Source organism: Serinus canaria, chromosome 3, assembly GCF_022539315.1.
Source record: "Serinus canaria isolate serCan28SL12 chromosome 3, serCan2020, whole genome shotgun sequence".
Lineage (NCBI taxonomy): Eukaryota > Metazoa > Chordata > Aves > Passeriformes > Fringillidae > Serinus > Serinus canaria.
The window spans coordinates 52,008,293-52,033,100 of record NC_066316.1 but is presented as its reverse complement, the minus strand read 5'-3'; the positions used below and the strand labels follow the sequence as shown (position 1 = coordinate 52,033,100).

At 42.4% G+C, this 24,808-nt stretch overlaps 1 protein-coding gene across 15 annotated transcripts in view; it reads left to right on the top strand.

The window, feature by feature from the left end:
* The window catches only part of HIVEP2 (HIVEP zinc finger 2), a 137,047-nt gene that overhangs the window by 20,456 nt on the left and 91,783 nt on the right, over positions 1 to 24,808 (top strand). For all 15 annotated transcript variants that reach the window (XM_050973180.1, XM_050973175.1, XM_050973178.1 and 12 more), the window contains one exon: positions 12,070 to 12,175. The gene's annotated coding sequence lies outside the window, so the exon portion shown is untranslated. The remainder of the gene's footprint in view (positions 1 to 12,069; positions 12,176 to 24,808) is intronic.

The following is a 24,808-nucleotide window of genomic DNA, read 5'->3' as shown; positions in this document are numbered from 1 at the left end:
GGAGCAGCGGAAGCTTAGAGCTGGGAATCCAAGCAGTGGCACATGAGGGCACCTTGGCTTTGTAGGTGGAGAAAGACATTTTCCTGAACCTGCATGGTGAGAACCAAAATTAGAGTTCATCAAATGCTTTCTGTTTCTATCAGCTCCAATATTTATTACTTTTGACTCTGTAGTGAGTTTTGTGTGACTAATGGTCATGTCCTTTCTGCAACTCCATGATTTACTTGATACAGATGGACATTGTGTGGGGACATTGTATAAAATTGTTGGAATTTTTGTTGGTGCACTTTGCTGTCATGGCTACTTAGGAGGGTTTGAGTGTCCTTTACTTGGGTGTACTTTACTTGAGTTTCCCTTACTCTTTTGGATGAGAAGTCCTTGTGGCTTTGTTCAGAGCCACGACTTGTAAAGCCAGGAGAGTCAGAGGGAGCATCAGGGGACCCATGGGAGTTTCCACCCCACGTTTTGGTGGGATCCTTGAGATGAGCATGGCTGCAGAGGGGGTTGTTGTTGTTGTTGCTCTCTGCTGCCTTATCTTGTCAGGTGGAGAGCCTGTGCCTGCTGGCTTTTGCTGGGGTGCAGCCAGGGGTGGGCTGAGGGCTCATGGGGAGGTAAGCTAGGGGATGAGCTGGCGGGTGAGCTGGGCTGTGCTGGCACAGGATGGTGCCATGGCAGGTGAGCGTAGCTGGGATCCGTGCCTGTGAGGAGTGAGAGTTGTTCAACATGTTTCTTTTGAAATCTGTGAGCGAGCAGAGTAGGGTAAGCATGTGGCTGCTGGATGGAAGAAAGTACATTGCCATGAGTGGCAGTGATGCATGGACAAGGAGGGGGTGTATCTCTGTGCATGAGCAGGCAGTGGCTTGCTCAAGAGTAAACTCTTACATCCTGAGGTCTTGGAATAGATCTTCAGAGGTTACTACTCCAGGTCATAAGGCTCTGCACGGAGGGATTTCTTGCCCTTCAAGTTGCTGTACAGAGTTTAATTTTCCTTGCTTTTGTGTATCTTGTTTTTTCAAACCCTTAAGTGTTGTCAGGTTATCAAGTTGTTTCCATGTTGTGGCAAAACTTGAAACAATTACCAACCCAGTTTCACCATTTTTGCCTGTTAAAAAAGGTGAAATTTAATTTACACTAATTATTTAACCAAATGAGATGCTCAGCATGAAAATGACTAGGTGCAAATTAAGATGAAATAAGTAAAGGAAAAAAATATGCTGTGGATTAATTTTTTCATATTAAGCATTCTATTTGTATTTCATTACCAGTCCATCTGCAAGAAGACTTTTCTTAGCAGATTGAAGCATTAAAAAAAAACTCAAACAAATTTACAGTAAGTCTGATAAAAATAAAGAATAGATGGGAGAGTTTTAAACAAATTTTCTCATTACTGCAGACTTATTTTCTTTTAACTCTGGTTGTACTGTGTGCCTTGTACTGTGTCGGGAGCCATGCAAAGGCCACCCTGTTTCCACGTTGTGTTGCTGCAACACAACCTCTGCAGAGCTGCAGTGTGTGTAGAATTGGAGCCCAGGTAACACTGAAATTTGTATAATATGTAGCCTAAATGGGTGTGTGGTCATGGCTCCTTGTCACAGGGATGGATTTGAGAGCGTTAGCCTGGTTCTTGTGATTGTGCTTGTTGCAGTCCTCCTGCCCCTCAGCCAGTCCCTTGTGACCCTGCCACTGCTTTGGGAGAGACAGATCATAAGTCATGATGGTTTCCCTGTTTGTGGGGATGAGAAGCAAAAGCTTTTCTTCAGTTGTAGCCAGGACTGGCTGTAGGATTGTGTTGATTACACCATCACTCTTACCAAGGCGAGTTCAACACCCTGGTGATGTTGCCATGGTGCATGTTTCTTTGGAAGCACCAATACAACACCCTTCTCTATTGTAGAGAACAGGTTTCACCCTGCAAAAATATGTGCTGTCTTTCTTTACCTTGGCAGGCTCTGGTTTTGAACCTTCCCAAACTTTGGAGATGTTTGTCACAGGTTTACTTCAAGAGTGGAATTGTTTTTTTGAGTGCATCATGCAAGATTTGGTTTAGCTGCTTGGAGCATGCTTCCTTGTGCAGTTGCTTGCCACAGTGCAGTGTTTGTAGATTAAAATCCTTTCTGTTGAGTTTGTGCCAGTTCAACTCCTCCTGCAGCAAGTCTGTTTTCCTGGCATACTGCATGTAGTAAGGTGCCTGGTTGCAATAGTGGGGAAGAAATCTTTTTGTTTCTGCTGACATGTCATTCTTGCAGATTCAAAATGGTAATGACAGTTTTTTTGCAACCATTTTGCAAAGAAACCCTGAAAACTAGCATAACACTCACTGCTTCAATGTATACTTTATTCCATCTGAAAACCTGCTTTAAATGCATGTGTTTGCACTTGGAATTTGAATGCTTTGCATCAAAACTAGAAATGGCAACGTCATATGCATGGAGTAGACCTTTGAGTTTATGGTGGTGGCATGTTTTACTGTCTATGATGTGTGATCACACGAGCTCAGCAGTACACAGCTGACTTGGTGTATTTACTGTGATCCTCTACCCAAGGAAGTATGGTCTAGTGACTAGCAGGCTGTGTGGGGACTCAGCCCCCACAGCTTCAATTCCTGGTTCTGCTACATAGCTCATGAGTTTGGGGCAAGATTCACACTGCCTTACACTGATTTTCATATTCATCAATATGAGTGAGGGACAGCACTGTCACTGCTGTGCAGTGTTCTCTTCATGTCCTTGTCTTACAGAGATGTCCTGTAGAAAAGATGCCATTGATCCATAGGGACCCAGCAGGGGCTTTGTGCTAAAACTGACTGCAGGGTTTGAACTTAATTTTTGTTTTTGTTTGTGTCTGTTTTTAAGTGACCATTCTCAGAGTGACCAATAGTTGTGCCATTTACTGTGGGCACCTCTGCTCATACTATTTATGGTGTTAAAAATAGAAGACATTGCAAAAGTCAGGCTGCATGTGGCTTTGGAGTGCAGTTCAATCTCCTTTACTTAAGAGGAAAAATAGCCTAACTAAGGTGCAGTCAGCAGCCAAGGCATGAGAGAAATGCAGCCCAAATATCTGCCAGATGAATCTGGTGTTTCATTAGCAAAGCCCCTAAGAGAAACTTTAATTTCAGACAGATTCCTAAGCTGTAGTGAAATCACTGGGTCCTACACATTCTCCTGAAGTATATGGTTATATACTTTGTAAATAGGAATGCTTATTGAGCTGGAGCCAGCATGGGGAATTTTGGGACTCCTGCTGTTCTGCTTACAGTATTTTGCAGGAGAATTTAAGAGTGCAGAATGACACCAACTGGATTCACAGAACAATCTGCTCCTGTTCCCGTGAACTCCAAATTATTTTCCTTCTCACATGCAAAGTTGTATCGAGAGCTGCATTTAAAAACCCATCTGTTGTCCATATTATATCAATATGAAGAAAAATTTTAGACTTCTAAAATATTCTGTTATGTGTTCCATCCTGCTATCATTTGTCTTTCAACTGCAAGCCATTTCTTGTAGTTGCACTTACTCAAATCTTTTCCCTCACACCAGCAGATGAAACTCCGAGTTACTAAACTGCAGAGATGGAAGCAGGATGCTACAAGCTGGTAGTGGAAAGAAATGACCACTTTCAGAATATGATGCTTTTGATAGCCTAAAATAAATAAATAAGTATAATATTCGTTTTCTTATCAAGTATGGGAATGAGTAATAAATGACTTCAAAAGTAATTACTTCAAAAGTTGTTTCATCATATTTTTTATTACACAGTATATTTGAAGTATCATCAACATCTAGATGTGTTTTGATATAATTGGCACAAATATGTATCCTTTAAATTTTTTTTTCTCTTTAGTTTTTACAGCAAAATAAGATTACAATTTCAGTGCTGCTGGTTATAATTTTATAATTTACCTGCTGCTGATCTGACTTTCCTGTGTTGCAGTGGCAGTAGCATGAAGGTAATTATTGGCAGACACTGCTTTTTGAGAGGACAGCAGTGAAGTTCATCAGTGGTGTTTATTTTGATTTTGTTGTTACATGTTGCTGAAACAGCCAGTTGTGACAGAACAAGAGGGACAATATTGTATTATTGCAGGTTTGGAATTTTGTCTTTGCAACTGTAATGACTACTCAGGGGTGTGTGTATGTATGTGTATTTTCTTCTGCAACAGCTACCAGGCTTTCCTCTCACCATTTTAATGCAGTATCTTCTCACTGAGGGCTTCAGGGTTTTTCAGATGCTGCACTGTGTCCTCCCTGGAAAACTCCATGGGAGACACTGGGTGAGAACTTTGTGGGCTTTTCCTAGTGAGGTACAGACCACAGTTACAAGCTGTACATCTCAAAATGGGTGGGTAGCTGGGCCAGTGTACTCCAGTGGGTGAATTTGCTTCCTTTCCCACTTTTCTTTTAGCCATATGGGTGCACCTGTAGTTGTGAACTTCAGCTTTTGGCACCGTTTCGTGTCTCAGTGTTTTATGTGCAAGTTCTCTGCTCTCTGACTCAACGTGGAAGATTTTTCCCTTAACATGAATGCTGACCATCTCTCTCCTGCCTAAGCATAAGTTGGAATGGGAAGGACCTTCTGGCAACTGAGTAATTTTGAGACTGCTACCTCTTTGTTGAATGTCTTTAGAGAAATTATTAAGAGGAGGCGGATAGACACAGGTGTGACATCACACACAGTTTGTGATTGCAGGGGTTTTTTTTTACATAGGAAACAAGGTTACAAAAGAGATGTTAGGAGCAAGGTTGAATTAATTCCTTTGAGAATACTTTCTGGATGGGAAGCTGTGTGAAAATGGTAAAATGTTAGAACTGTGTCATGGAAGTGATTTTTTTATTACCATTACTTTTATTGTCTGTGAGGTAATATCTAAAATCTTTTATGAAGATGTAGCCTTCCTTGTCTTTACATCTTCAAGCTCACTGGATGTACAGTATAAGTACCTGACAGATGAGGAGAGGAAGGAAATGTTATCACAGGGATCAAAGATGGAGACAGATTGTGAGATGCCCCCTCCATGGTCAGGTAAGAAATCACTGGTGGCTAAGAACTCAGTCTATTTCTCAAGTCCTATGATTTGGTGGCACTCCCAGCACCATACATCACTTAGCATCACAGAGGTAAATCTATGTGCCTTTGTGCACTGTGTTAAACCATGTTAAACCTTCAGCAACCCTTTTTCCCCTGAAGCTTTTGACATATCTAGTTTATTACATGTATCTTTGCATTGAAATTCAGTCCTAAACTTGTTTTATTCTTAAGTTTAAAGGTCCCATCTGACATAAAGCACATTGATTTTGTGGATGATTTATGGAATAATGTCAGATACCACTATTTAAAAAAATGTTACTGCCTTGCAAAAGTGAATGTCTTGTTTTCTTTGTTTAGTAACATATTCAAAACACTTGAAAGGAAGTTTTGGAATAAGGAGATTTCTACCCTGGGGGACTAGTATCCTGTGCTTTCGTTAGGTCATGTCAGGCCATTGTTTTGCTTTTCTTATCATAAAGATCTTGTGTCTTTATTTGTGCTCAGCTGTGGACTTGAGTTTCCTGGAAGAGAGTGAAATAATTAAGAAATAGTACTACAAAATCATATGTTCTCTGTAGCTCTGTTTGTTTAGTTGAAGGTAGTTCTGATCTGTAGCTATGTAGAGTAATAGGTGGTGTAGATAATCCCCAGTAATAAGTGGGATCTTGTATCTGTGGTTCTCATTGTAGCTGGAAAGAAGCAGGATTCTTCATGTGAAAAAAGCAGAGAGATTCAGGGTCACCTAGCTAGTAAAACAGGGGTCTCTTGACTGGTAAAACAGTTTTTCACCCATGACTGCCAGCTGAGACTCTCATGGCTTTTTCTCTGCTAGTGGATGACACGGTGGCAGGGTATGGGAAAGGGCGTGTTCAATTTACTGCTGTAGATGCAGCACTGGGGAAGATGGCTGGGTACACAGGGTGGTTTATCAGCTGAAGTCATTAAAGTAGGGTGGTTAATGTGGTGCCAGAGAAGGGCATGAGGTGTGTTGTGCTAGCACTCAAAATCTGTGAGCTGCCACACAAGGTCACACAGCCTAGATACACTCCTGGAGAGAGGAGTCAGGGGAGGAAGGAGGGCACTGCCAGCCTAAATTGAGATCTCATATTGCTGTGCACTTTTGTCAGGGGATGGAAGAACACCTCCTTAATGACTTGCTAATGGGATGGGTGAAGCTTGCTTGGTAAATCCGTCTTGCTTGGTAAATCTGGCTTGGTTCTGGTGTGACGGAGCTGAGATAATAATTAGTGTAAGTGATGTGAGCAATAGCTTTCCTGGTCACACCCTGGGATGCATGTGCCTGCTTTGACAATAAGCAGGATTTCTAGCACTGACAGTGAGATGCCTATCTCCAGAACTAAATTTATCAATACAAGGAGGCATGAGAAGGCAAGGCTTGTTACATCCTGTATTTATGGGACTTTTCCTTTGAAATGTGTTGTTCCATTTCTTCCAAGTGTTCCTTGGGGAAACAATTTGGATTTATATGCATTTTACCATTGATTCTTCATTCGTCACTATGTGCTGCTAGATTTTTACCACAGTTTGTGTTTCCTTTTATTTGCTGTCAAACACCACCACCCTGCTTGCAGGCTGCACTGTGGTGGGCAGGTTCCAGTACATGTAGAGAAGTCCTGGAAGAGCAGAGCACACACCAGCAGCCGACAGATGTGTTAGCCTGCCCGGTGAGCAGACACTGCCCCTTGCACAGACCTTGTTCTTCCAACCAGGGACCAACCTGCTCTCTTGTAAACAAAAATAAATAAATTGCTCCTAGAGTACTGTAGTCTTTCCAGGGAGCAGCTCTGACTGAGAGAAACTGGAGAAAAAGCTCCTGGCAGAGGTTATACACCAAGGTTCTCTTCTTTATGTAAGTGGCAACAGCAGAAGGAGGACGAAGCTGCACAGCCATATGAATAAACGTGCAGAATCTGAAACTTGCACTTCTGGCTCGTCTATCACATACCATCCTTTTATAGGGTGAGATGAAATGTCCAGCACCAAGTTTCAGCTGCCCTCAGCAGACATGCCATTACCTTCTGTCTCAGTGCATGGCCATAATCTCATCCTGAAAAATAAGATTTTACCTTCCACTTACCCTTCTGGAGACAGCTTGTCAGAGAACATGGTACAGCAAACTTATCCTGCTTAATGTCAGCTAATTAAATTCCTTTTTGAATATAGTACTAAGCCAATTTAATTCTGTCTTTCAGAGCCTGCAGAGACACTTGTGACTTTCAGATGGGTTTCTGTCTCTGATTAGTGATCAAATCTCTTTGTGCTTTTCTAGACTGACTCTGTCTGTCTTTTTCTGCATGTCTCTCACCAGCGCTTGGGATCTTATATCTCAGTGGGATATGGGGTGGAATAGGGTATTTTTCCCTGTGCTTTCATATCCCCTGCATCTTCTGTCTCATTTGTCAACATTCTCTGTTTAATGACTTTTGATCTCTGAAATGAGTTTCATTACTGTGGCTGGAATAGAAATAGGAATTACTGTGAAATTCTCCTGGTGTTAGATCTTGATTTTAGAGGTTGTTTTTCAAAAGTGTTGATTTTTGGAGGGATGGGCATTGGAGTGACCTTCTAACTGAGCTCATATACCCGCCTCTGGATGATCATTCACATCACAGTCCAAGTCACAGTCCAAGTGCAACAGCCTCCAGTAATGTTTACTGTCTGTCACTCTCAATATATTTTGTGATCACAAACATTCATGAAAATAAGGGGCAGGATTTAAAAAAATTTAAAAAAAAGATTAGTCTAAAAGAGAGAAAGGTCAAAGCAAGTCATAGAGTGACAAAGTGACAAAGAATAATGTACTTGATTAATTAAGTAGTGCTGTGGAATATATCATGTCAGTCTAACAAGTATTTTTTAATTTTAGAGGCTTTCTCTGCAGGTTATCAAAAAAGGGAAAGAAAAAGTAATTTGTCTGGAGATTTTCATGCTTTATTTTCTGTACAGCTCTGGCACGCCCCTCACTCCTTTTGTGCAGCTTTGTGCCAGGGACTGCTTCCAGTTTGTGGTTTCTGAATTCCCCAGTGCTGTTGGGCAGCAGATTGCTGTGCATCACCGTGGAACCCCCTTGTGCAGTTTACCCCCTGTCTGCAGCTGCATCTCCTTTCTCTCACTCTCTTCCTGCTTGCCCTCCCACTTGTTGATGTGACCTGTTTGTGTTTGCACAGACGTTACACAGGCAGAACTGAGTATCAGCTGTGTAATTCCCGGCTACTGAGAAACCACTGCTCCTGTTTTCCTCCCAGAGTGCAGCTGCAGTGTGTGTGGAGACGTGGACTGGGGAAAAGCCTGTGCCATTGTCAAGCACTGTGCCTCTTCTGTATGGAGAAGAGGGCTTCAGTCTGCGTGGATGTCAGTCTGATATATTTTACTGTCACTTCATCCATCCATCCATCCATCCATCCATCCATCCATCCATCCATCCATCCATCCATCCATCCATCCATCCATCCATCCATCCATCCATCCATCCATCCATCCATCCATCCATCCATCCATCCATCCATCCATCCATCCATCCATCCATCCATCCATCCATCCATCCATCCATCCATCCATCCATCCATCCATCCATCCATTTTTTGCGTTTCATAGTAAAGCATACAAGTGCAGTCTGTAATGCGGCTTCTGATGGCAGAGAGAACAAAATACCAACTTTCTCACCTTTACTGAAATCATGCTGAAGTTGTTAAACAGAAAACAGGTGCCAGAAAAGCAATACTTGAGTCTTAGATTTATTGAGAGGAAAGGACAGAATTTTTTTTTTTTCAGATCATTAATTGCATATTTCTGTTTAACTTTAAACCCTATTTTTCTGAAAGGCTATTAAGAGGTATATTTTTTTAAAAATTAGAAGCTACAGTTTTTGATTTAATTAATTATAAAATATGTTCTATTATATTTATCTGGAAAGTTTTCGAGGCTTGATACCTCCCGACCTCGGTTTAGTAAAGAGTTTGATGCTTGTATATAATCAATCTAAGCATTTGGTTTAGCTGCTTTGTCTATTTTTTAAGTCCTCATTCATTCTTCAAATTAGCATGGGGAGAAAGAATTGCTAAAAGCCTGGTAAGTCCTAGAGCACAACAATGTGTTTCTAGGGACTTTCTAAATACTTGTGGCTCTGTTGGTCTGACGTCACTGTGTGCATTGATATGAATGTTTTTAGTACAAAAGATTGCATATTTGCTTCTTCGGTGCTGTACTTTGTTGTAAGAAAGGAGTAACTTTGGGGAAAGGGAGTAACGTATCTGTAGTTTAGTATGTATAAATGCAGTTTTAGGATAGTCCTAAGACATGTAGGCTCAGTTTTACGAAGTGATGGCACACATGTCTGGAATTAAGTTGGAAGCAAAAATTTAATTTCAGCTTCCATTAATTTTTCTAACTGTACCTAATATGGCATTTTCTTAAAACATTGCTTGTGAAATTGAAGGTTTTAATTGATAGCAGAAGAGATTATCACTGTCTAGCTATAGAAAATAAACAGTTTGGACAAGAACTGTATCCATTTTCTTCCCAGTTTCTCTTTCTGTAGAGACTCTATTGATTTGTATGTTTAGTTCCCAGTCTTTCTCCCACTGAGATTTAAGCACTGGGTCCCCAGTGGATTTCTGTCAACACTATTTCCATAATTGCTAGAACCACATACTTAAATACCACCCATATAGTTTCCATTTCCATTTCATTTCACAATGGCTTCCATGCTTCTGCTTCACCTAGAAAGACTATGCTTTTGCCTTAAAGAAGCTCTTCTAGGACTTGCAACTTTTAGGTGAATTTTTGGGACTTTGGTGTTTGTTTCTCGACACAGGTAAGGAATTAGGAGGCCTCTGCCGGAAAGATCTATGTAAAAGATCTTGAAAGTTGTCAGGATCATGAGTAATTACATCAGTTCTAAGCTGTTGCTCATTAGTGCCTCTGGCTCCACTAAAAGTGGTTTGTTTTGAGCAGTTTTGGCTTTCTTCTACACAGTCTCTGAGATCCCTCCCATCTCAACTATGAACAGAGAAACGGAGGCTCTGAAATGAGGCATAACTGGTCACCTTGAAAATCTGGACCTGGCCAAGGAAGAGGATAAAGACTGAGTGAAGAAATCTGAGCAAAAGGGAATCAAATGGAGAATTACAAAGTGATTTCCTACAGGACACCGGAGAGTAGGAAGCCAAAGGTAGCTGGTGACAGCTACCAACTTGAGTTAGGTTTGAACTGATTCACTAGAGATGACAGACTGCATTTCACTTGGTTCCATGTATGCTGTATAATTCTGTTCATGATGTAGCTATCTGGTGATCATTCTTTTCAATTCATGTGGTGATTTAGAACTTTAAAATTAAAGTATTCGTTAGAGTTTTCATTTTCTAACTCTACTGTTAACAGACATAAAGAAAAAAAAAAGAAAAATGTTTAAATTATTCACCTGAAAAGTCCTGGTAGTTTGCAAGGTAAATTATTAGGTGCAGCCATTAGGGACAGATTATTAAATGACTCCAAATAAATCTGCAAGCAGAAGAAGAATGTTTTGCATGTCTTACCGTGTTTTTCTGTTGGAGGCTGTGTTTACTCTTCTGTGGGGGGTATGTCACGAATGATTCCTCTGGGAAGGAAGATGTTTTTAGGGCTTCAACAGGTTGAGAAATTTTGCTTTTGTAGGTGAAGGAGAGTTATTGGGAAAAAAGATTTCAGCAGTTCCGTAGAGCAGATCTGTCTGAGACTTGGATAGCTCTCTGCACCATCTGCCAGCCAGCGGTGCCTCAGGGCAGTCACTGCTCCCCCGTTTTCCTCCTTGCTGCTGGGTCCATGCTGTGGCTCTGCAGCTCACCTCAGTGTCTGGCATTTAAGTGTGCCTGTGCCCACAAATAGGTGCACAACTCTGTTGGTGTTAATACTGTTTCAGAGCAGGCAATCTTCAGATATTGCATTGCAGCATCATACCCATGGGCAGTATACTGCCCTTCACCTATAATTTGGTTGTTGTTTTGGACCCATGGATTATGTTCTTTGCAACTTAGTCTTGACATGGTTTTACACTTGTTATTGAAAACCAGTGCAGAATATAGGAGACACTGACTTGCTCAGATGGCAGCAAATTAAGGTGTACATGATACTAGTGAACTGTGAGGTGTTGAGGCTGCTCAATGAAGTGTAATAAAGGCAAGAGCCAAACCACTTTGGGGGCATGAACTCAAAGAAGCATTAGAGTAATTTATAAAATATAAACTATACCTAAAATCTAAATTCTTGAAAATTCTTTGTTATATACCAGGCTTTCTTCTTGAAAACCACTTACTCTTGGATGAGATGCAGCTTGTAGAGTAGGAGAAAGATCAGCTACTGTTCGGGGAGGCTTGATTAAGAAATTGAGTAGTTTGTTTGTTTGTTTGTTGCAGCGTGTCTTGTCATTGCAGATAGCACTGCTAAGGCAAGCTCATTTCCCATCTCTGCATTGGTTACCTACCAAAATGTGCAAAAACAGACTCACCCATCAAGTGGTTTTAAATTATCATATGATTATAAATAAGGTGATTGTAGTTATCAATGGGAAGTGATCTCAAAAAAAAACAGGTTACAAGAGAGCTCCAGCGTTGCATCTACTTCCAAACCATCAGTTTACAATGTTTGGGGGAAAAAAAAAGGGAAGATGAAGCCAAACTGGCAATGCATTGGTGTACTGGTGAAAGGAATTACATGGTTTTCAAGGACCTGACAAATGGGAAATCTGAAGTTCTGTATCCGTCCGCCAGACAGTAACAGCTTCTGCTTTAAAATTGAAAACTAGTTTTCAATGCTTAGATAGTATGCCTAAAATATGGTCCAGAGCAGTGGGCCAAAACAGTTTGCCTACAGCAGGGCACTTTTGCTTGCCACTGTGAATGGCAGAATGTTTTCTGTGAGCCTGGAAAAAGCACAGACCCTGTTAATGCACAGAATGAATGTGTGAAATGCACAAATGCATTGGCAGAGCTTGCTGTAAACCTGTGAATACGATGAACTTAGTATCTGGATTTGTTATACTTTCAGGTGGGACCCTCTTCTGACATGTGATCTACCCTGAGCTACTTTGACTCCTACGATGACAATGTTATCACTGCCGCATCTCTGGGAACCAGTTATTCACAAGTACACGGTATGTGAACGTCTGCATCTTACATTAACCATTGCTTGTTGGAACAGCACAGAAACAATAACAAGAAGGTGCTAAAAGTCATTGAAGTGAACGTTAAGCCACATGTACAACCAGTTACATGGAGCTGTTCCAGCAGATGTTTATCTGCTAGGCCTGGCCTGGATGCAGAATAGTGAACTGTTTTTACTTGAACATGTATTTATTCACAGATATTGGTAGAAGCATTCTACCAGTGTTTCCTTTGGATGAGATTATACTGGTGCAGTGAGGAAATGTAGATATACAGATGATTGTTCTCTCTCTCAAGAAGGAGGCAGTGGTAGCAGTAGCGTGAAGGATTCTGTACTTTAACTGTATTGCTGCACTTACAGCAGTCCTTTTTTTTTTTTTTTTTGCATTTAGGAAAGATCTTTAATTGCTTTCTTTCTTCATTACATTTTCAATTTCTGGTCAGTCTAAATTAGATTAATTTCACACACCAGTGAGTCCCTAAAGAAGGGTAAATTAACTCCATTTTACCAAACTCAACCAGATGATGGCAGTTATTCCCTTGATGTTTGTCTTTACATCACCCACCATCTTTGACCAAGATTTCGATAGGAAGTAAATTCATATTTTAGCCTTTTTTCCTCAGCCTGGATAAGGAAATGGAGATTGAGATCCACATCTGGTGAAGGGAGGCTATTCAATTTATGGCCTACAAGACAGAAATTCTAAGGTCACTGATAGCTGGCATGTTTTTCTTTTCTATGATTCTGGCTTGATATTTTTAACACACACTCAGGTCCTGTAAGACTATGACAAAATGGTTTTATGAGAGTGATTACACTGTTGTCTTAGGTTCTAAAGCAGTTCAGAGCAGACCACGTAGCTGTTAGCATGGAGCATCTTCATCTGACTCATGGCCCCAATGCAACTTCCAGCAAAGCTGGCTGAAAAAATTTCTTCATGCTGATGGGAATGGAATAGCACTGCATTTAACACCTTCTGTTAAAGTAATGTTCCCTGCTTGGATATTTTTTTTTTTTTTTTTACTTCTTAGCCATTTCTTAGAGATTATGTATTAAAAATACAAACATAAAACAGAATTACAAGGAAATGGATAGACAAAATAATGAGAACTCAATTAGTGAAATGCTTGTTACATGTGATAAGGAGAGATGACTGTTTGCTCTAAAAGTATATACCTGGGTTTAATGCACTGTGTTTTTATGTGTAATTTTGAAGACACTGTCAGAAATGTGGAAGATCCACTGCTACTGCAGTGATGTGAGAGAGGGAAAGCAAGGCAGAAGTCTTACAGGGAGCAGGAAGAGGAAGATTGTTCCTCACTGATCAATGCAGTGTGTTTTGGGAGAGCACTTCACAGCTGGGGTAGCCTGTGTGTTGGTTGGTGAAGGTTTCCACATCTGGCTGGACAGTTCAAAGAGAAGCTCTCAGAGGTGATATCTACTACTGAAGTGAGCCAGCATTGCACCTCTTCTGCTGGCAGGGCTTCTAGCATGGCTCTTTAGCCACCCTCAGTAGTCTCTGCTGGCCAAACATCATTAACATGACCCTTTGCAGACACTGTATTACTTCAGATGTCTCTCCTGTTGTCCATACCTAAGCACCTTTTCAGGAGGGATACAGGAATAAGAATTTCAGTTGCTTATGTTTCTTGTGAGTTGATTCAAACATTCAGAAGCATTTGTTGGTTTGTGTTTTTGTAAATAAGTTGTTTTGGTGTGTGTGTAAGAATTAGAAATGGAAAGCTGGTTTGAAGAAAATGAGTTTCATGTCCTGCAGGGGCAGAGGTCTGGAAAGGACCCAGCAGACCAGCTGGCCTGCTTTCCTGCCATCACAGGTATCTCATCATGAAAAGCATGAGTGCGTCTCGGTTTGCATTTTCCCTCTCCTGGTGGAATGTGGCTTTTTGGGGCCCTCTCGGAGTGCCGAGGGCAGGCGGTGGGGAGAGGCAGCTGTCGGAGCGGTGGCTGCTTGCAGGTCTCCGTGTTCCCCAGCACAGAGGGCGAGCAGCCATCTCACAGCTGTACTTTTAATGAGCTGAAGGGCACGGGAGACTGTGTCTCGCACCTCGTGAAGCTTCTGGTAGGCGGCAATAACCTTCACGGATTTGCCATCTACACACATCAAAATGAAATTCCCTTTGACCGGTGAACACAGGAGTCAGAAGGAAGTGAAGGTTTTCATGTTTATTTTTCCTTTTGGCTGTTATTTTGGTTCTCCTCTTTTGCCAGTTCTCATATAGCATTGCAAACATTTTAGGAAGTTAATCTGCAGGAGCACAGCTCATAAAAGATTGACCTGCCAGAGGATGAGGCTCTGCTTATTACAGAAAAGCTTCTGAGACAGTGACAGCTGAAAAGATTGCACACTTCCACAGGAAATTAAATTTGATGTAATATAGTGAAAGAATGACAAAATGGAAAGGGTATATATAACATATTTGTGATTATTAAGCAGTAGAAAAATGAAAACTTGAGGTCTAATAAAGTGCATGTAATTTAGATATGGATAGAAAATTCCCAGTAGTTTTTTTAAACTTTGGTTCTCCACTTTGATTTGCCTTCTCTCAGCTTTGTTATTTCAATGTGGAAAATCACTGACTTCTTATAATCATAGAACAACTTCAGTTGGAAAGCACTTTTAAAGACCGTAGAGTTCCAACACCCCTGCCATGGGCAGGGGCACTTTCCGCTAGACCAGGTTGCTCATAGCACCATCCAGCCTGGCCTGGGACACTTCCAGGGTTGGGACACCCACAGCTGCTTTGGGCAACCAGCTCGAGTGTCTTGTAAAATTATGTTAACTTTTAGGCACATTAGATTATAAAACAATTAAATCAAGTTTCAGAGCAATCCTATGGTATCCAGGTAGATTGCATTCTTCAGCAGGAGGTGCACATGTGACACCAGACTGGGAGAAGCAAAAGCTTCCTTCTTTGCTTTGTCCTTTTCCCTTGTGGATGTGAATTGCCAGCAGAGAGGGAAGCTTTTCTTCCCTATCTGCCCATGCTTGTTGCTGAGGCGTGGCATGGTGCTCCATGGTCTGTGGAAGTCCTAGCTCACCTACTACTTGTGGAGTGGCAGGTGTCACTGGGGCTGTTGAGGTGACATTCATGATGGGCACTGAGGTCCTTGCTGCTAGCCCAAGGCACAGGGCAGGATGTATCTCTTTTTCCTCTCTTCCTTGGGGTCAGTGTAGGTGCCACAGTGAGCTTGACTCTCTCCTGGCCCGGTGCTTCACAGCAACACATAGGTTTTCTTTCAGAGGGGATGGTAATACCCTTAATAATTTTGCACCTTAATAATTTTTCCTTTAAGATCTGATTACCTCTAGTTGGAAAGAATAAGCAGGACTCTGGCAGGTTTAACTTTATTAACAATCATAAATCCTTTCCTTTTTGACTCTAATCCGTCTCTGGAGTCCTTTTAATTCTCTTGACATTGCGCTGGCCTTTCATCACAGCTCAATATACATTTTCCTGTAGCTAGAAGGGTGACGGTGAGAGCCTTGCGTAAACTGGCGGTAATGGGCGCAGCGATGGGGACCTGCGACTGTCAGACGTGTGCTGACGGTGGAAGGAGGAGAGGGAGCTTATGCTGCCAGCACAGCTCTGCCTCTGCTGGGGGCAGAAGGGGGTACCCTTCTGGCACAGGCATTCACAGGGTCTCGTGTGCACCGCTAGCACCTGGGGATGGGGAATCAGCTGCCTTGACAGACAGGGACACAGACACAGCAGTGCTTTTGTGCCCTGTTTTGGCAAGTGGGTGCCAGGAGCCAGCCCTGCCTGAGAAAGCCCCTCTGTGGGCAGCCCCCAGCCCGTGTCCCTGGGGCAGTGAGTGGCTGGAGCCTGCCAGCGGCCCGGCATGCTGGCCCAGCCACCAGAAATGGGGAGCTGGGAGCGGCACAGGGACCAGTCAAACCTGCACGGGTGGAGGTGCTGCGTGAATGGGGCTTTTCTGAGCTGGGGACAATGCTAAAAGGAAGGAGTGTTACCAGGTGGTCGAGGGGCAGGCACCCAAGCAACAAATGGTGCCTTCATAAAGTCACTACCTGGGTTATTGCCTCTCTGTCCAGCCTGTGCACAAAATCCTGCGGAAACCAAGAGGGGAATTCCCCGGTTGGTAGTCTGTCTGTCTCTCTGCTGTCCAGGAATTCATGGGAAGGAGAAGGCATCCCAAGAATCTGCCCCAGTGTGCAGGGACAGTAAATTCCCTCTTGTTTTTCCATATACACAAGTCAGCAAGTTTCTTCAGCAAATGCTTTAATTTTAAGCTTAATACTATGCAAATATTTAACTTGGGACAAAAAAAGCCTCAAGCTGGCTTCAGACCATGGACTGGCTTCCAGTTGTTTCTGCAGGTACAGATCCAATGTTTACATACATGAATGGCTATTTGTTTGTTTGTTTATTTATTTACTATGGTAATCTTTTTTATAATGAAGTTGGATATTTTTGTACTCTGTTTTTGCTTTCAGCATAGAAATCTATGCATTTGCAATTCGTGTGCAGGCATTTTCAGAAGCATTGGCAAAAGGCTCAGATCTGCTGAAGATAATCAATGTGGGCCGAATCTTTAGGATGACACAGAATTGTACTGACTTTGTTTTTCTTCTAACTGAAGTGCCCAAAGCTGTGCTCACCACTGATATCCCAGCAGCCTAGGTTGGTAAAGAAAGGTATTGAAAGAATTCTTCCGTACTGCAGGATCTTTATTGTGTAATTTGTTTATTCAAATGGGTACAAAAGAATATTCAGGAGCATCAAAAGCATTAGCAATACATAGGTTTATTAGGTTTAAACGGTCTGCTTAAATTCCACCGTGAAAGATAATACTTTTCTGAATCCCCGCATGTTTCATACATTTATGCTTTCTGCAGCCCCTGTCTCGGCTGTGCAGGCCTGACAGCAGCCTCCTATTAAAGAGGGAAAGACCACAGTCTTGTGGCCCTTCTGTAATGTGCCCAGCATGTGAGCTATTGAGTCCATGAATTCGGGAATAGCTGTGTCAAATGTGTTTCATTTGCATGTGGCAAGACAGAAAAAGCAAACTCTGTGTGAAGACGATCAGGCAAGAAAGGCATTGAATGCCTTAAATACGAAGGGAGTTAATGCTATGCAGTGATTTTGCTTCTGTTATAGGAAGTGTAAGAACAGTGTGCCTCCAAAGCATAAATACAGCATGAGTACGTCGCCATCCAAACTGCAAAGGTTTCAGTTCCATGGCAACACAGAGGGCCCGACTGTGCTGAAGGTGGATGTATTAATGCATTCAGAGTGAGGGGCAGGGACTGAGCTGGGCAAAAATAAATTAAATGCACCTAAATTTTTCCCCTTAACTTATTTATATATAAAGTAAAGCCTTTGCTCTTAGAAAATCAAGGTGACATGAATACACCTGCTCCCCCCAACCCACTCCAATCTCTCTGATTCTTCTTTACATACATTTTTCTCAGGCAAAAAGCAAATGAAGAAGCTGGGTTTTTGGAGGGTTTTTTATAAGACTGTAAGTGCAGCAGCACTTGAATGTTGCAAGAAAATGATATTAATCCCTGAGATGGTTGTATATCCCTAGAGAAAAAGTCTTGGAATGGGGGTGGAGGGACATATTGTTTCCAAGATGTACTGCTTTACAGAGCAGACTGAAGCAGTGGGTGGTTGCTCGGTTTTTGTTTGTTTGGTGGTTTTTTTATTATTAATATTATTTTCCTTGATCCTTTTGATCTGCCCTCTTTCTGCCTTTCTCTGTATTTACTTCCACTTTCCCCTACCTCCCCTGGCTGAGGAGCAGGAAACAAGACTTAGCTCTGTTTCATGGCATCCAAAGAAATACAAAAGTGCAAAGAAATGGCGTATTTTGTTTTCCCAGCTGACTTGGATTCACAGACCTGCACTAGAAAGGCACCTGCTCCCAGAGAGGGTCAGGAGTCACCCTCCAGAACAACTGGGCAATTGTCCAGGGAATAACTGAGAGCTGATCATTAAGTGAATTTTGTTTGATCTGCTCGGTTGATTGCAGGAATGTAGGATGGGAGATTGTGATAAATTGATTTTTCTCAGAGTGAAGAACTACCTCAGGCTGATCCTGCCAGCTGTGCTGATGGGTGGATGAATTGCAGATTTGCAAGGTTTAAAGTCAGACTGGGCAGTAGGAGAACCTCCAGATGTTGATATTTGTGAGGCTAACAGCGGTGCTAATCTGGCATGGTAGAGCTGACAGAAGTGGCAAGTTAAACTGGATTTACAGCTGCTCTGTATTGCTAAAACAGGCAAAGCAGCCCAAATGTACCCGTGCATCTAGCCCAGAGATTTCAGTAAGGTTTCTCTAACTGGGGGGTGAATATAGCTCTGCAGCTGGAAGTTGCTGTGCAAGAAGAAAGCTGTGCAAGAAGAAAGTTGACCAACTTCCAACTGTGGTTATACTGTGCAAGAGGAGAGGAGGGATAAAATTAATCTCTCTTTTAATCTGTATTCTTTTCTTCCTTTTTTAAAATTTGGTTTGGGGTTTTTGTTTGTTTGTTGTCAAATAGCAGCAGGAATATATTTTTTCTTAAAAACAAGCCTTTCTTCCATTGCCGTGGGAACCTTGAGTTTGAGATTCTGCTTGGAGGAAATTTCACCCTCTTCAGGAGACCAGTGCAATGTGGGTAAATCCTTTCTAAGGGAATAAATAGCACTGAAGTGATCCTGTCTCAGCATTCCACAAAGGGGTGGATTTCACCCTCCAGGCAGTAGAGCTGCAAAGTAAGAAGGTGTCATTTTAAAATGTTCTCTTTCTCAGGGAGAGCAGCACTGGTAAGACCAGGTCCCCTGCTAATGCTGCACTTGACATCCTCACAATTTTGCTGTTGTTGTTGTGGCTTCTGATTTCTGCACAGCCCCCCCAAAACAAGGAAGCAGATGTAGTTCATTAAATACTGACATATTCTTCCCAAATTACGTCACACCTTCATTTTCCTGAGTTTTGACAAAGGAACTGTGTAAGCAACCCTAAAATGAAGAGGAGGAATCACTCCAGTCAACAATGTAGCAGGAGAGCCGAAGGATTCCTTTGTAGGTGTCCCTACCTGATATAACCCTGCACACAGCCCAGCTGCTGTTTGTCAGCACCTTCCCAGGGGAGTGCCTCAGCCAGCTTGGCAGGAAGGATGAGGAGAAAGCACCAAGAGGAGCTGCAAAGAAAGAAGAAAAGGAGGAGAGAAATCAAGGATGGGAAGAGTAAGGAAACAGAGCAAAGGCAGAAGGGTGATCAGAGAAGAAATGGGGCAGGGAAGAGCACAGCAAAGGAAAGAGATGCTCCTCTGGTGCCTATGAGGGAAAAGCTGGTTTTCAGATGTCATGCAGACAAAACCAAACCAAACAAAAAACAGAGCAAGAAAATTAAAATACACAAAGTGGGAGAAGGCACCGGAGGGAGGAGAATTCAGAATGACATGAAGAGGAGAAAATACATAAAATACATGGATGAATTTCATGGCACGGTCCAGCCTATTTTAAATAGTAGTTGCTAGGTTTGTAGCACCAAGAGCTTGTGACCTTCTTCTTATGGAGGTTTTGGGGGCTGGTGAGGAGCAGTAGGGCCATATTGGGAGGCTGTTGCAGGCACCAGAATGGGTGGTTGGAGGCAGATCTTTTATGTGCACCATGTCTGGAAGCCTAAAGCCAGTATGAATATATCCTCAAGGAAAACTGCTCATCCTGCATCTGAAGACTCACAGTCATAAAAATGTGCCTGCTTCTCTCTGAAAGTATCTGGGGGAGGGCTGTTGCCATGCAGGCAGGGGTAAGGGCTCCCTCTAGATCCCTCTTCCAGTTGTTCAAGCTATCTAGCTACCAGAAATAAAGAGCTGAATGGAAATTTTAGTTCTGGCTGTTCCAAAGAAGCTTCTGAATGAATTCTGCATCAAATAATGAATGTCTTCTTTCCTCCTCCTCTCCACCTACCTTGTTCCTAAACATTAACATTTCATGTCAGTTGAGCTAAGTTCGGTGTCAGACTCAGAGGATCCTGCTGAAAAACACACCCCTGTTTTGTGGCAAGCCAGAGAAGATGAGAGGCTTGTGGTGTTTTTCCTCCTCAAGCTCTGCTCTGCTGTGAAAAACAGCTAAGGCTGTGAAGCTGTCTTCTTCCCACTCTCCTAAACTTCTCTCCTAAAAATGCTGCTCTCTCAACAGCTTTGCTGCTTCTCTGAAGGAGGCATGGCTTGGCCCACTTAGTGCCATCGCTTGCCAGGGGATGTTTTCTGAGGTTCTGGTGACTTCTGTCTTGATAGGAGGCTGAAGAAGATTGCTGTGGAACAGCTCATTGGCATTGCTAGCTGTGTCATTTGAAAATGGTTACTTAAGCACAAAAGGGAAGAAAGAGGTCAGAAATTATGAGATTTAAATCCTTTCCAGAGCTCCAAAGCTCCAAATAATTTCTTCCATTTCTGCTTCTTCTTTTCTAAAGACTTAGGTGGTATCTGCTTTATATTTTTAAACTTTTCATAAGAACCACCAAGGTGAGAAACATCTTCTGTCTGTAATAGGTTGTTTTGTGGGCAGTGGTACCAGTGTGTGCCGGGCTGAGGCTCAGACCCTGGCTGACCACCTCAGTGGCCATGCAACACCCAAGGGCTGAGCTTGGGGCATCAATCTAGAATTCCTCCTCAGAGCCAGCTACCAATTTTCTGCAGACTTTTTGGAATGTCACTACTGAAATGCAAGAAGATAACAAACGTCTGCAGAGGTGGAGAAATGTCCATTCAAAACAGCGGGTTTGTTGTACAGGAAGTGGAATGGTTCTCTGGGCACTCATCCCTGAGATACTCTGCACTATGTGGTAGTATTTCATGTTAAAAGCATGGGGACAGGAGAGACCTGGAGACCTTAATAGTTTTTCCTATTATAGAGAAAGCAAATGGTGAAAGGCACAAGAAGGATATGTTGGTAAAAACAGACCTTTTGACAGTGAGTGGTGTCTTGCTGCTTTTTGTGGAGTGAGTGGGGATGTTCCTGTATCTCACCATAGTGATGCAGAGATGTGCTGATACTTGCTTATTTTGATCAGGGCTGAAAAGCAGAGACAAAAAAAATTGCATGAGGCTTTGGAGTGCTGTAATACACATGAAATCAAAGCCTGTGTGATGTGGAAGTTATGATGGCTGATGTTTGTGTAACCCCAAATCTCTCAAGCTGTACCTGAATTAACTTCTCAGTTGTTAGAGGAACACTATCCTTCCCGCAGATGCCATGTGAACAAGACAACCATTTCCACACAACAGGAGGAGTTTTTTTCCCTTCTCTCACCTTGTTGTCCAGTCTAGCAATTAGGCATCAAATTTAACCCCCAGTGTTTGTTTCAGGCCCTCTGAGTCTTGAATTCTTTGCCAGCAGCAAAACAATTATTTTTGATAGGCACACTAGTTGTTTTTTAATTTGTTTATAATCAGTTTTCTAGGAGGTTGCTTTGATGTGGGAGGAACTGAATTCTTTGGGTGCAGATATTTGCTCTTGACTCTCTTAGTCATTAAAGGATGTTTTCCACATTAAGGTGCCTTTACTTTTAAGGGCAAATGTCAAGCATCTTCTGCTACCAGAAACATGAAATGTGTGGCTGCCTAAAGAGGAACCATTTGCTGAGCTGCATCATATGAGGGTAGGAGGGACCAAGACCAGCCCAAGCCTTTTCCAGCTTCCTGGGGAGAGGCCAAACAACCCCTGGGCCCCTCTGGCTGTCCACACCAGCCCCAGGACCTGAGACCCCACAAGGGCTAGTTTCAGCTATTGACCTACATCCCTGCTGAAATGGCTTCACACTAAAAGATGTCACTGTTCTTTTCCAAAAAGAATGTGTCTCTTTTTTCTCAGGCTTTTTTCTTTAAAATAAATTCCCTTGCCACCTTTTTGTATTTTCCAACTGCAGCTCTTTTAAGGCTCCCTGCCTCTGCAGTTTTTGCTTTTGTATAGGTTATTTTTGGAAACTGGGGAACCAGGAGGAGGGAGGAAATTTAGGGGAGTTAACTGCGGTAGAAGAAGAAAGCTTATTCCCTTGGTGTGCTCTTTCTTCCCTGTCCTTTCTTCTCATGACCTCTGTGTCCAACTCCCGTTGCATTGCTCATTCCAGGGCAAGCCGTAGCTGACCCTCTTTGTGCCCCGCCAGCAGCTCCTTCCCACGCGGTGCTGCTCTGCAAGCTGTGCTGGCTTCTTCCTCCCTGCAGTGGCTGCTGCTTCTCTGCTGCTTTTCTGGGTCAGCCAGTTGGCCAAAGAGTGGGTAGGTGGTCGAGCAGAGTTTTGGGAGCTGTGAAACTCTGGAGGTGCTTGGGAAGTTACGTGCCTTAGGGTAAAGGGTATGCAGAGAAGAATGTGTTCCCTTCATTGTTTCCTCAGGGGAGCAGCCCCATCAAGGTTGTTGGCTTTTTCTTGAAATGCCAATGGGTTTCTTATATTAGAAGTGTCACATGCTGACTGCCAAAATTTGCAAGGAAAAAACCCAAATTCTCTGAAAGACTGGGGAATAGCAACTGGAACCTGACCTGGCAGAGAGACCAGGAGCTCACCTTTTGGATCTGGTGTGCGGGGCAGGCAGTGGTGAGCACAGACCCCCCCCAGAATGCCTGAACTCTTCTGAACAGGAACAATAAATTCACCACAAAAATGTATGGAGAAATTTTCTGTGAAGGAGCAACCAAGGACTCTTTTTCCTGTCTAGGTTTTCTAAAATTACTAATGCATAGAAAGTCATTGACCATACAGTAAGTCAGGCTGCCCTTTTGCTGAGACAGTATCTGGATAATTGAGATGCCTGTGATTACCCAGGAAAACTTGCTGATGTTTACACTGCTGTCAGGTATTGAAGTCACACCATAATATTTGTTGTGGTATCTTGCAATAGGTTTTAAAGTAGATTGACATCACCGCACAAAGTGGGAATTTTCCTAATTTTTTCTGTGGTTATGAAAATGCCTAAATAGTAGTGTAGCACAGTAAATGTTAAACATTAAAAGCAAGGTATATGAGTTTATGATTAGAGGACATTGGTAGAGAAGGAAGTAACTTGAGTTTGATAGGAGTATGGTAGAAATTAAAGCAGGGGATGGTGATAGAGCATTAACATGTTGACTTGAAAGGACAGATTTGGGTCAGCATCATACCAAGAGTTGGTATTAAGGAATAATAAATAAATTTTAAAAGGATGATTCTGTACCAGAAGCTGCACAAGCTGATGCAAAAAGCCAGCAAATGTGAAGAGAATGAAATAAAAAGAAAATTAGGTACTGTCTTAAAATACATGGAAATGGAGGAGGTTTTACTATCATGCTACTGCAGAGATCCATTAAGCTGTGCAGAATGGTTATGCAAAATTTTTGCTGTAGGGAAGTAGCCGTTTTCCATAGATTCTAGGAACGAGTACTGGCATGCTGCCGACAGTGATTTATTTTCACCCAGCCCTGGTGCTTGTGTCTGGCACTCAATGAAATCTTCCAGGGTAAATTATTTATTTAATTGGAATGGCCACAGTTGCACCGAGAAACTGGCAGCACAGCAGCAGGAAGTCTGTTAGAGATTGCATCTAACTTCTTACAGATAGGCTGCTTATATATGCTTTCATTAATTAATATAATAAATAATTGTGCGTTGGCATTTTTGTTAATTAGCAACAGTTCCTAGTCTGACTGCGGTGAGTGTACTGCTATGCATTGTAGAAATCTAATTTCTTGATTAAATAACCCAGAGGCTTCTGTAGCAAGCTAAGACATCAGATTGTTGCTATCTGAACTTTTGAACTTTTCATAGGAAAAGGAGATGTCAGTAAGAGAAGAGTCATATTAACCAGTACGTAAGCTGGGGCAACCCAAAAACTTTCATTTCAGTAGGCATTCCCATAAGAGCAAGGAGAGATATCTCCCCTCTTCTTGTGCCAAGTTGGCAAGATAATGCTTTTTTCATAGTTTAACATATTCCAGAGATGAGAGATAAGAGCTGGTGGTTTGAGGGAGTCCAGGAAGAGAAGAATTTGGGTATAACTAACAAGCGAAACTGTCTTTTGAGGAGAAATCCCTGAAGAGTCTCTATGAGATGTCATTCTTTTTTTCTGTGTTAAGAAATATAAAATATGAAGTAATGTGATTTGGTAATTGTATTTTTTTTTCAATAAATAGAATTTTTAAGAATGCTTTATGAGTTTGATCCTTGCGTTCTTTCCTTGATTGTTGAGCAATATGAAAAAACCTCCAAGGAAGAAAAGGAACCACCTCTTTTAGAGGAAACCACTCACGGATTTAATCTGTGCAGTTTGCCACAAAGGGAAAACAATGGACAAGGTTTTGAAAAATATCACAAATGGGCATTTCTGAAATATCAGGCACGCTTGGGTTTCAGTGGGCCTGGTAAGCAAATCAATGCAGAGCTCAGTACACCTTCTGGGGTGAGCTCCCCTTTGGGCAGGCACTGGTGGCAGGGACCAGCCAGGGGGCTGCAGCCAAGCTGTGTCTCTCTCCTTTGTATGGAGTGGTTTGTACATTCTCCTTTCTTCCCCCTGCAGTTCCTTCAAGGCCCTGCTGGCTCTCTGATGGTCCCTGCTGGAGTTGCCTGCATCAATGTCTGAAGTGCCTCTCAACTTTGAGAGGTCAGCTTTTCATTTCCTT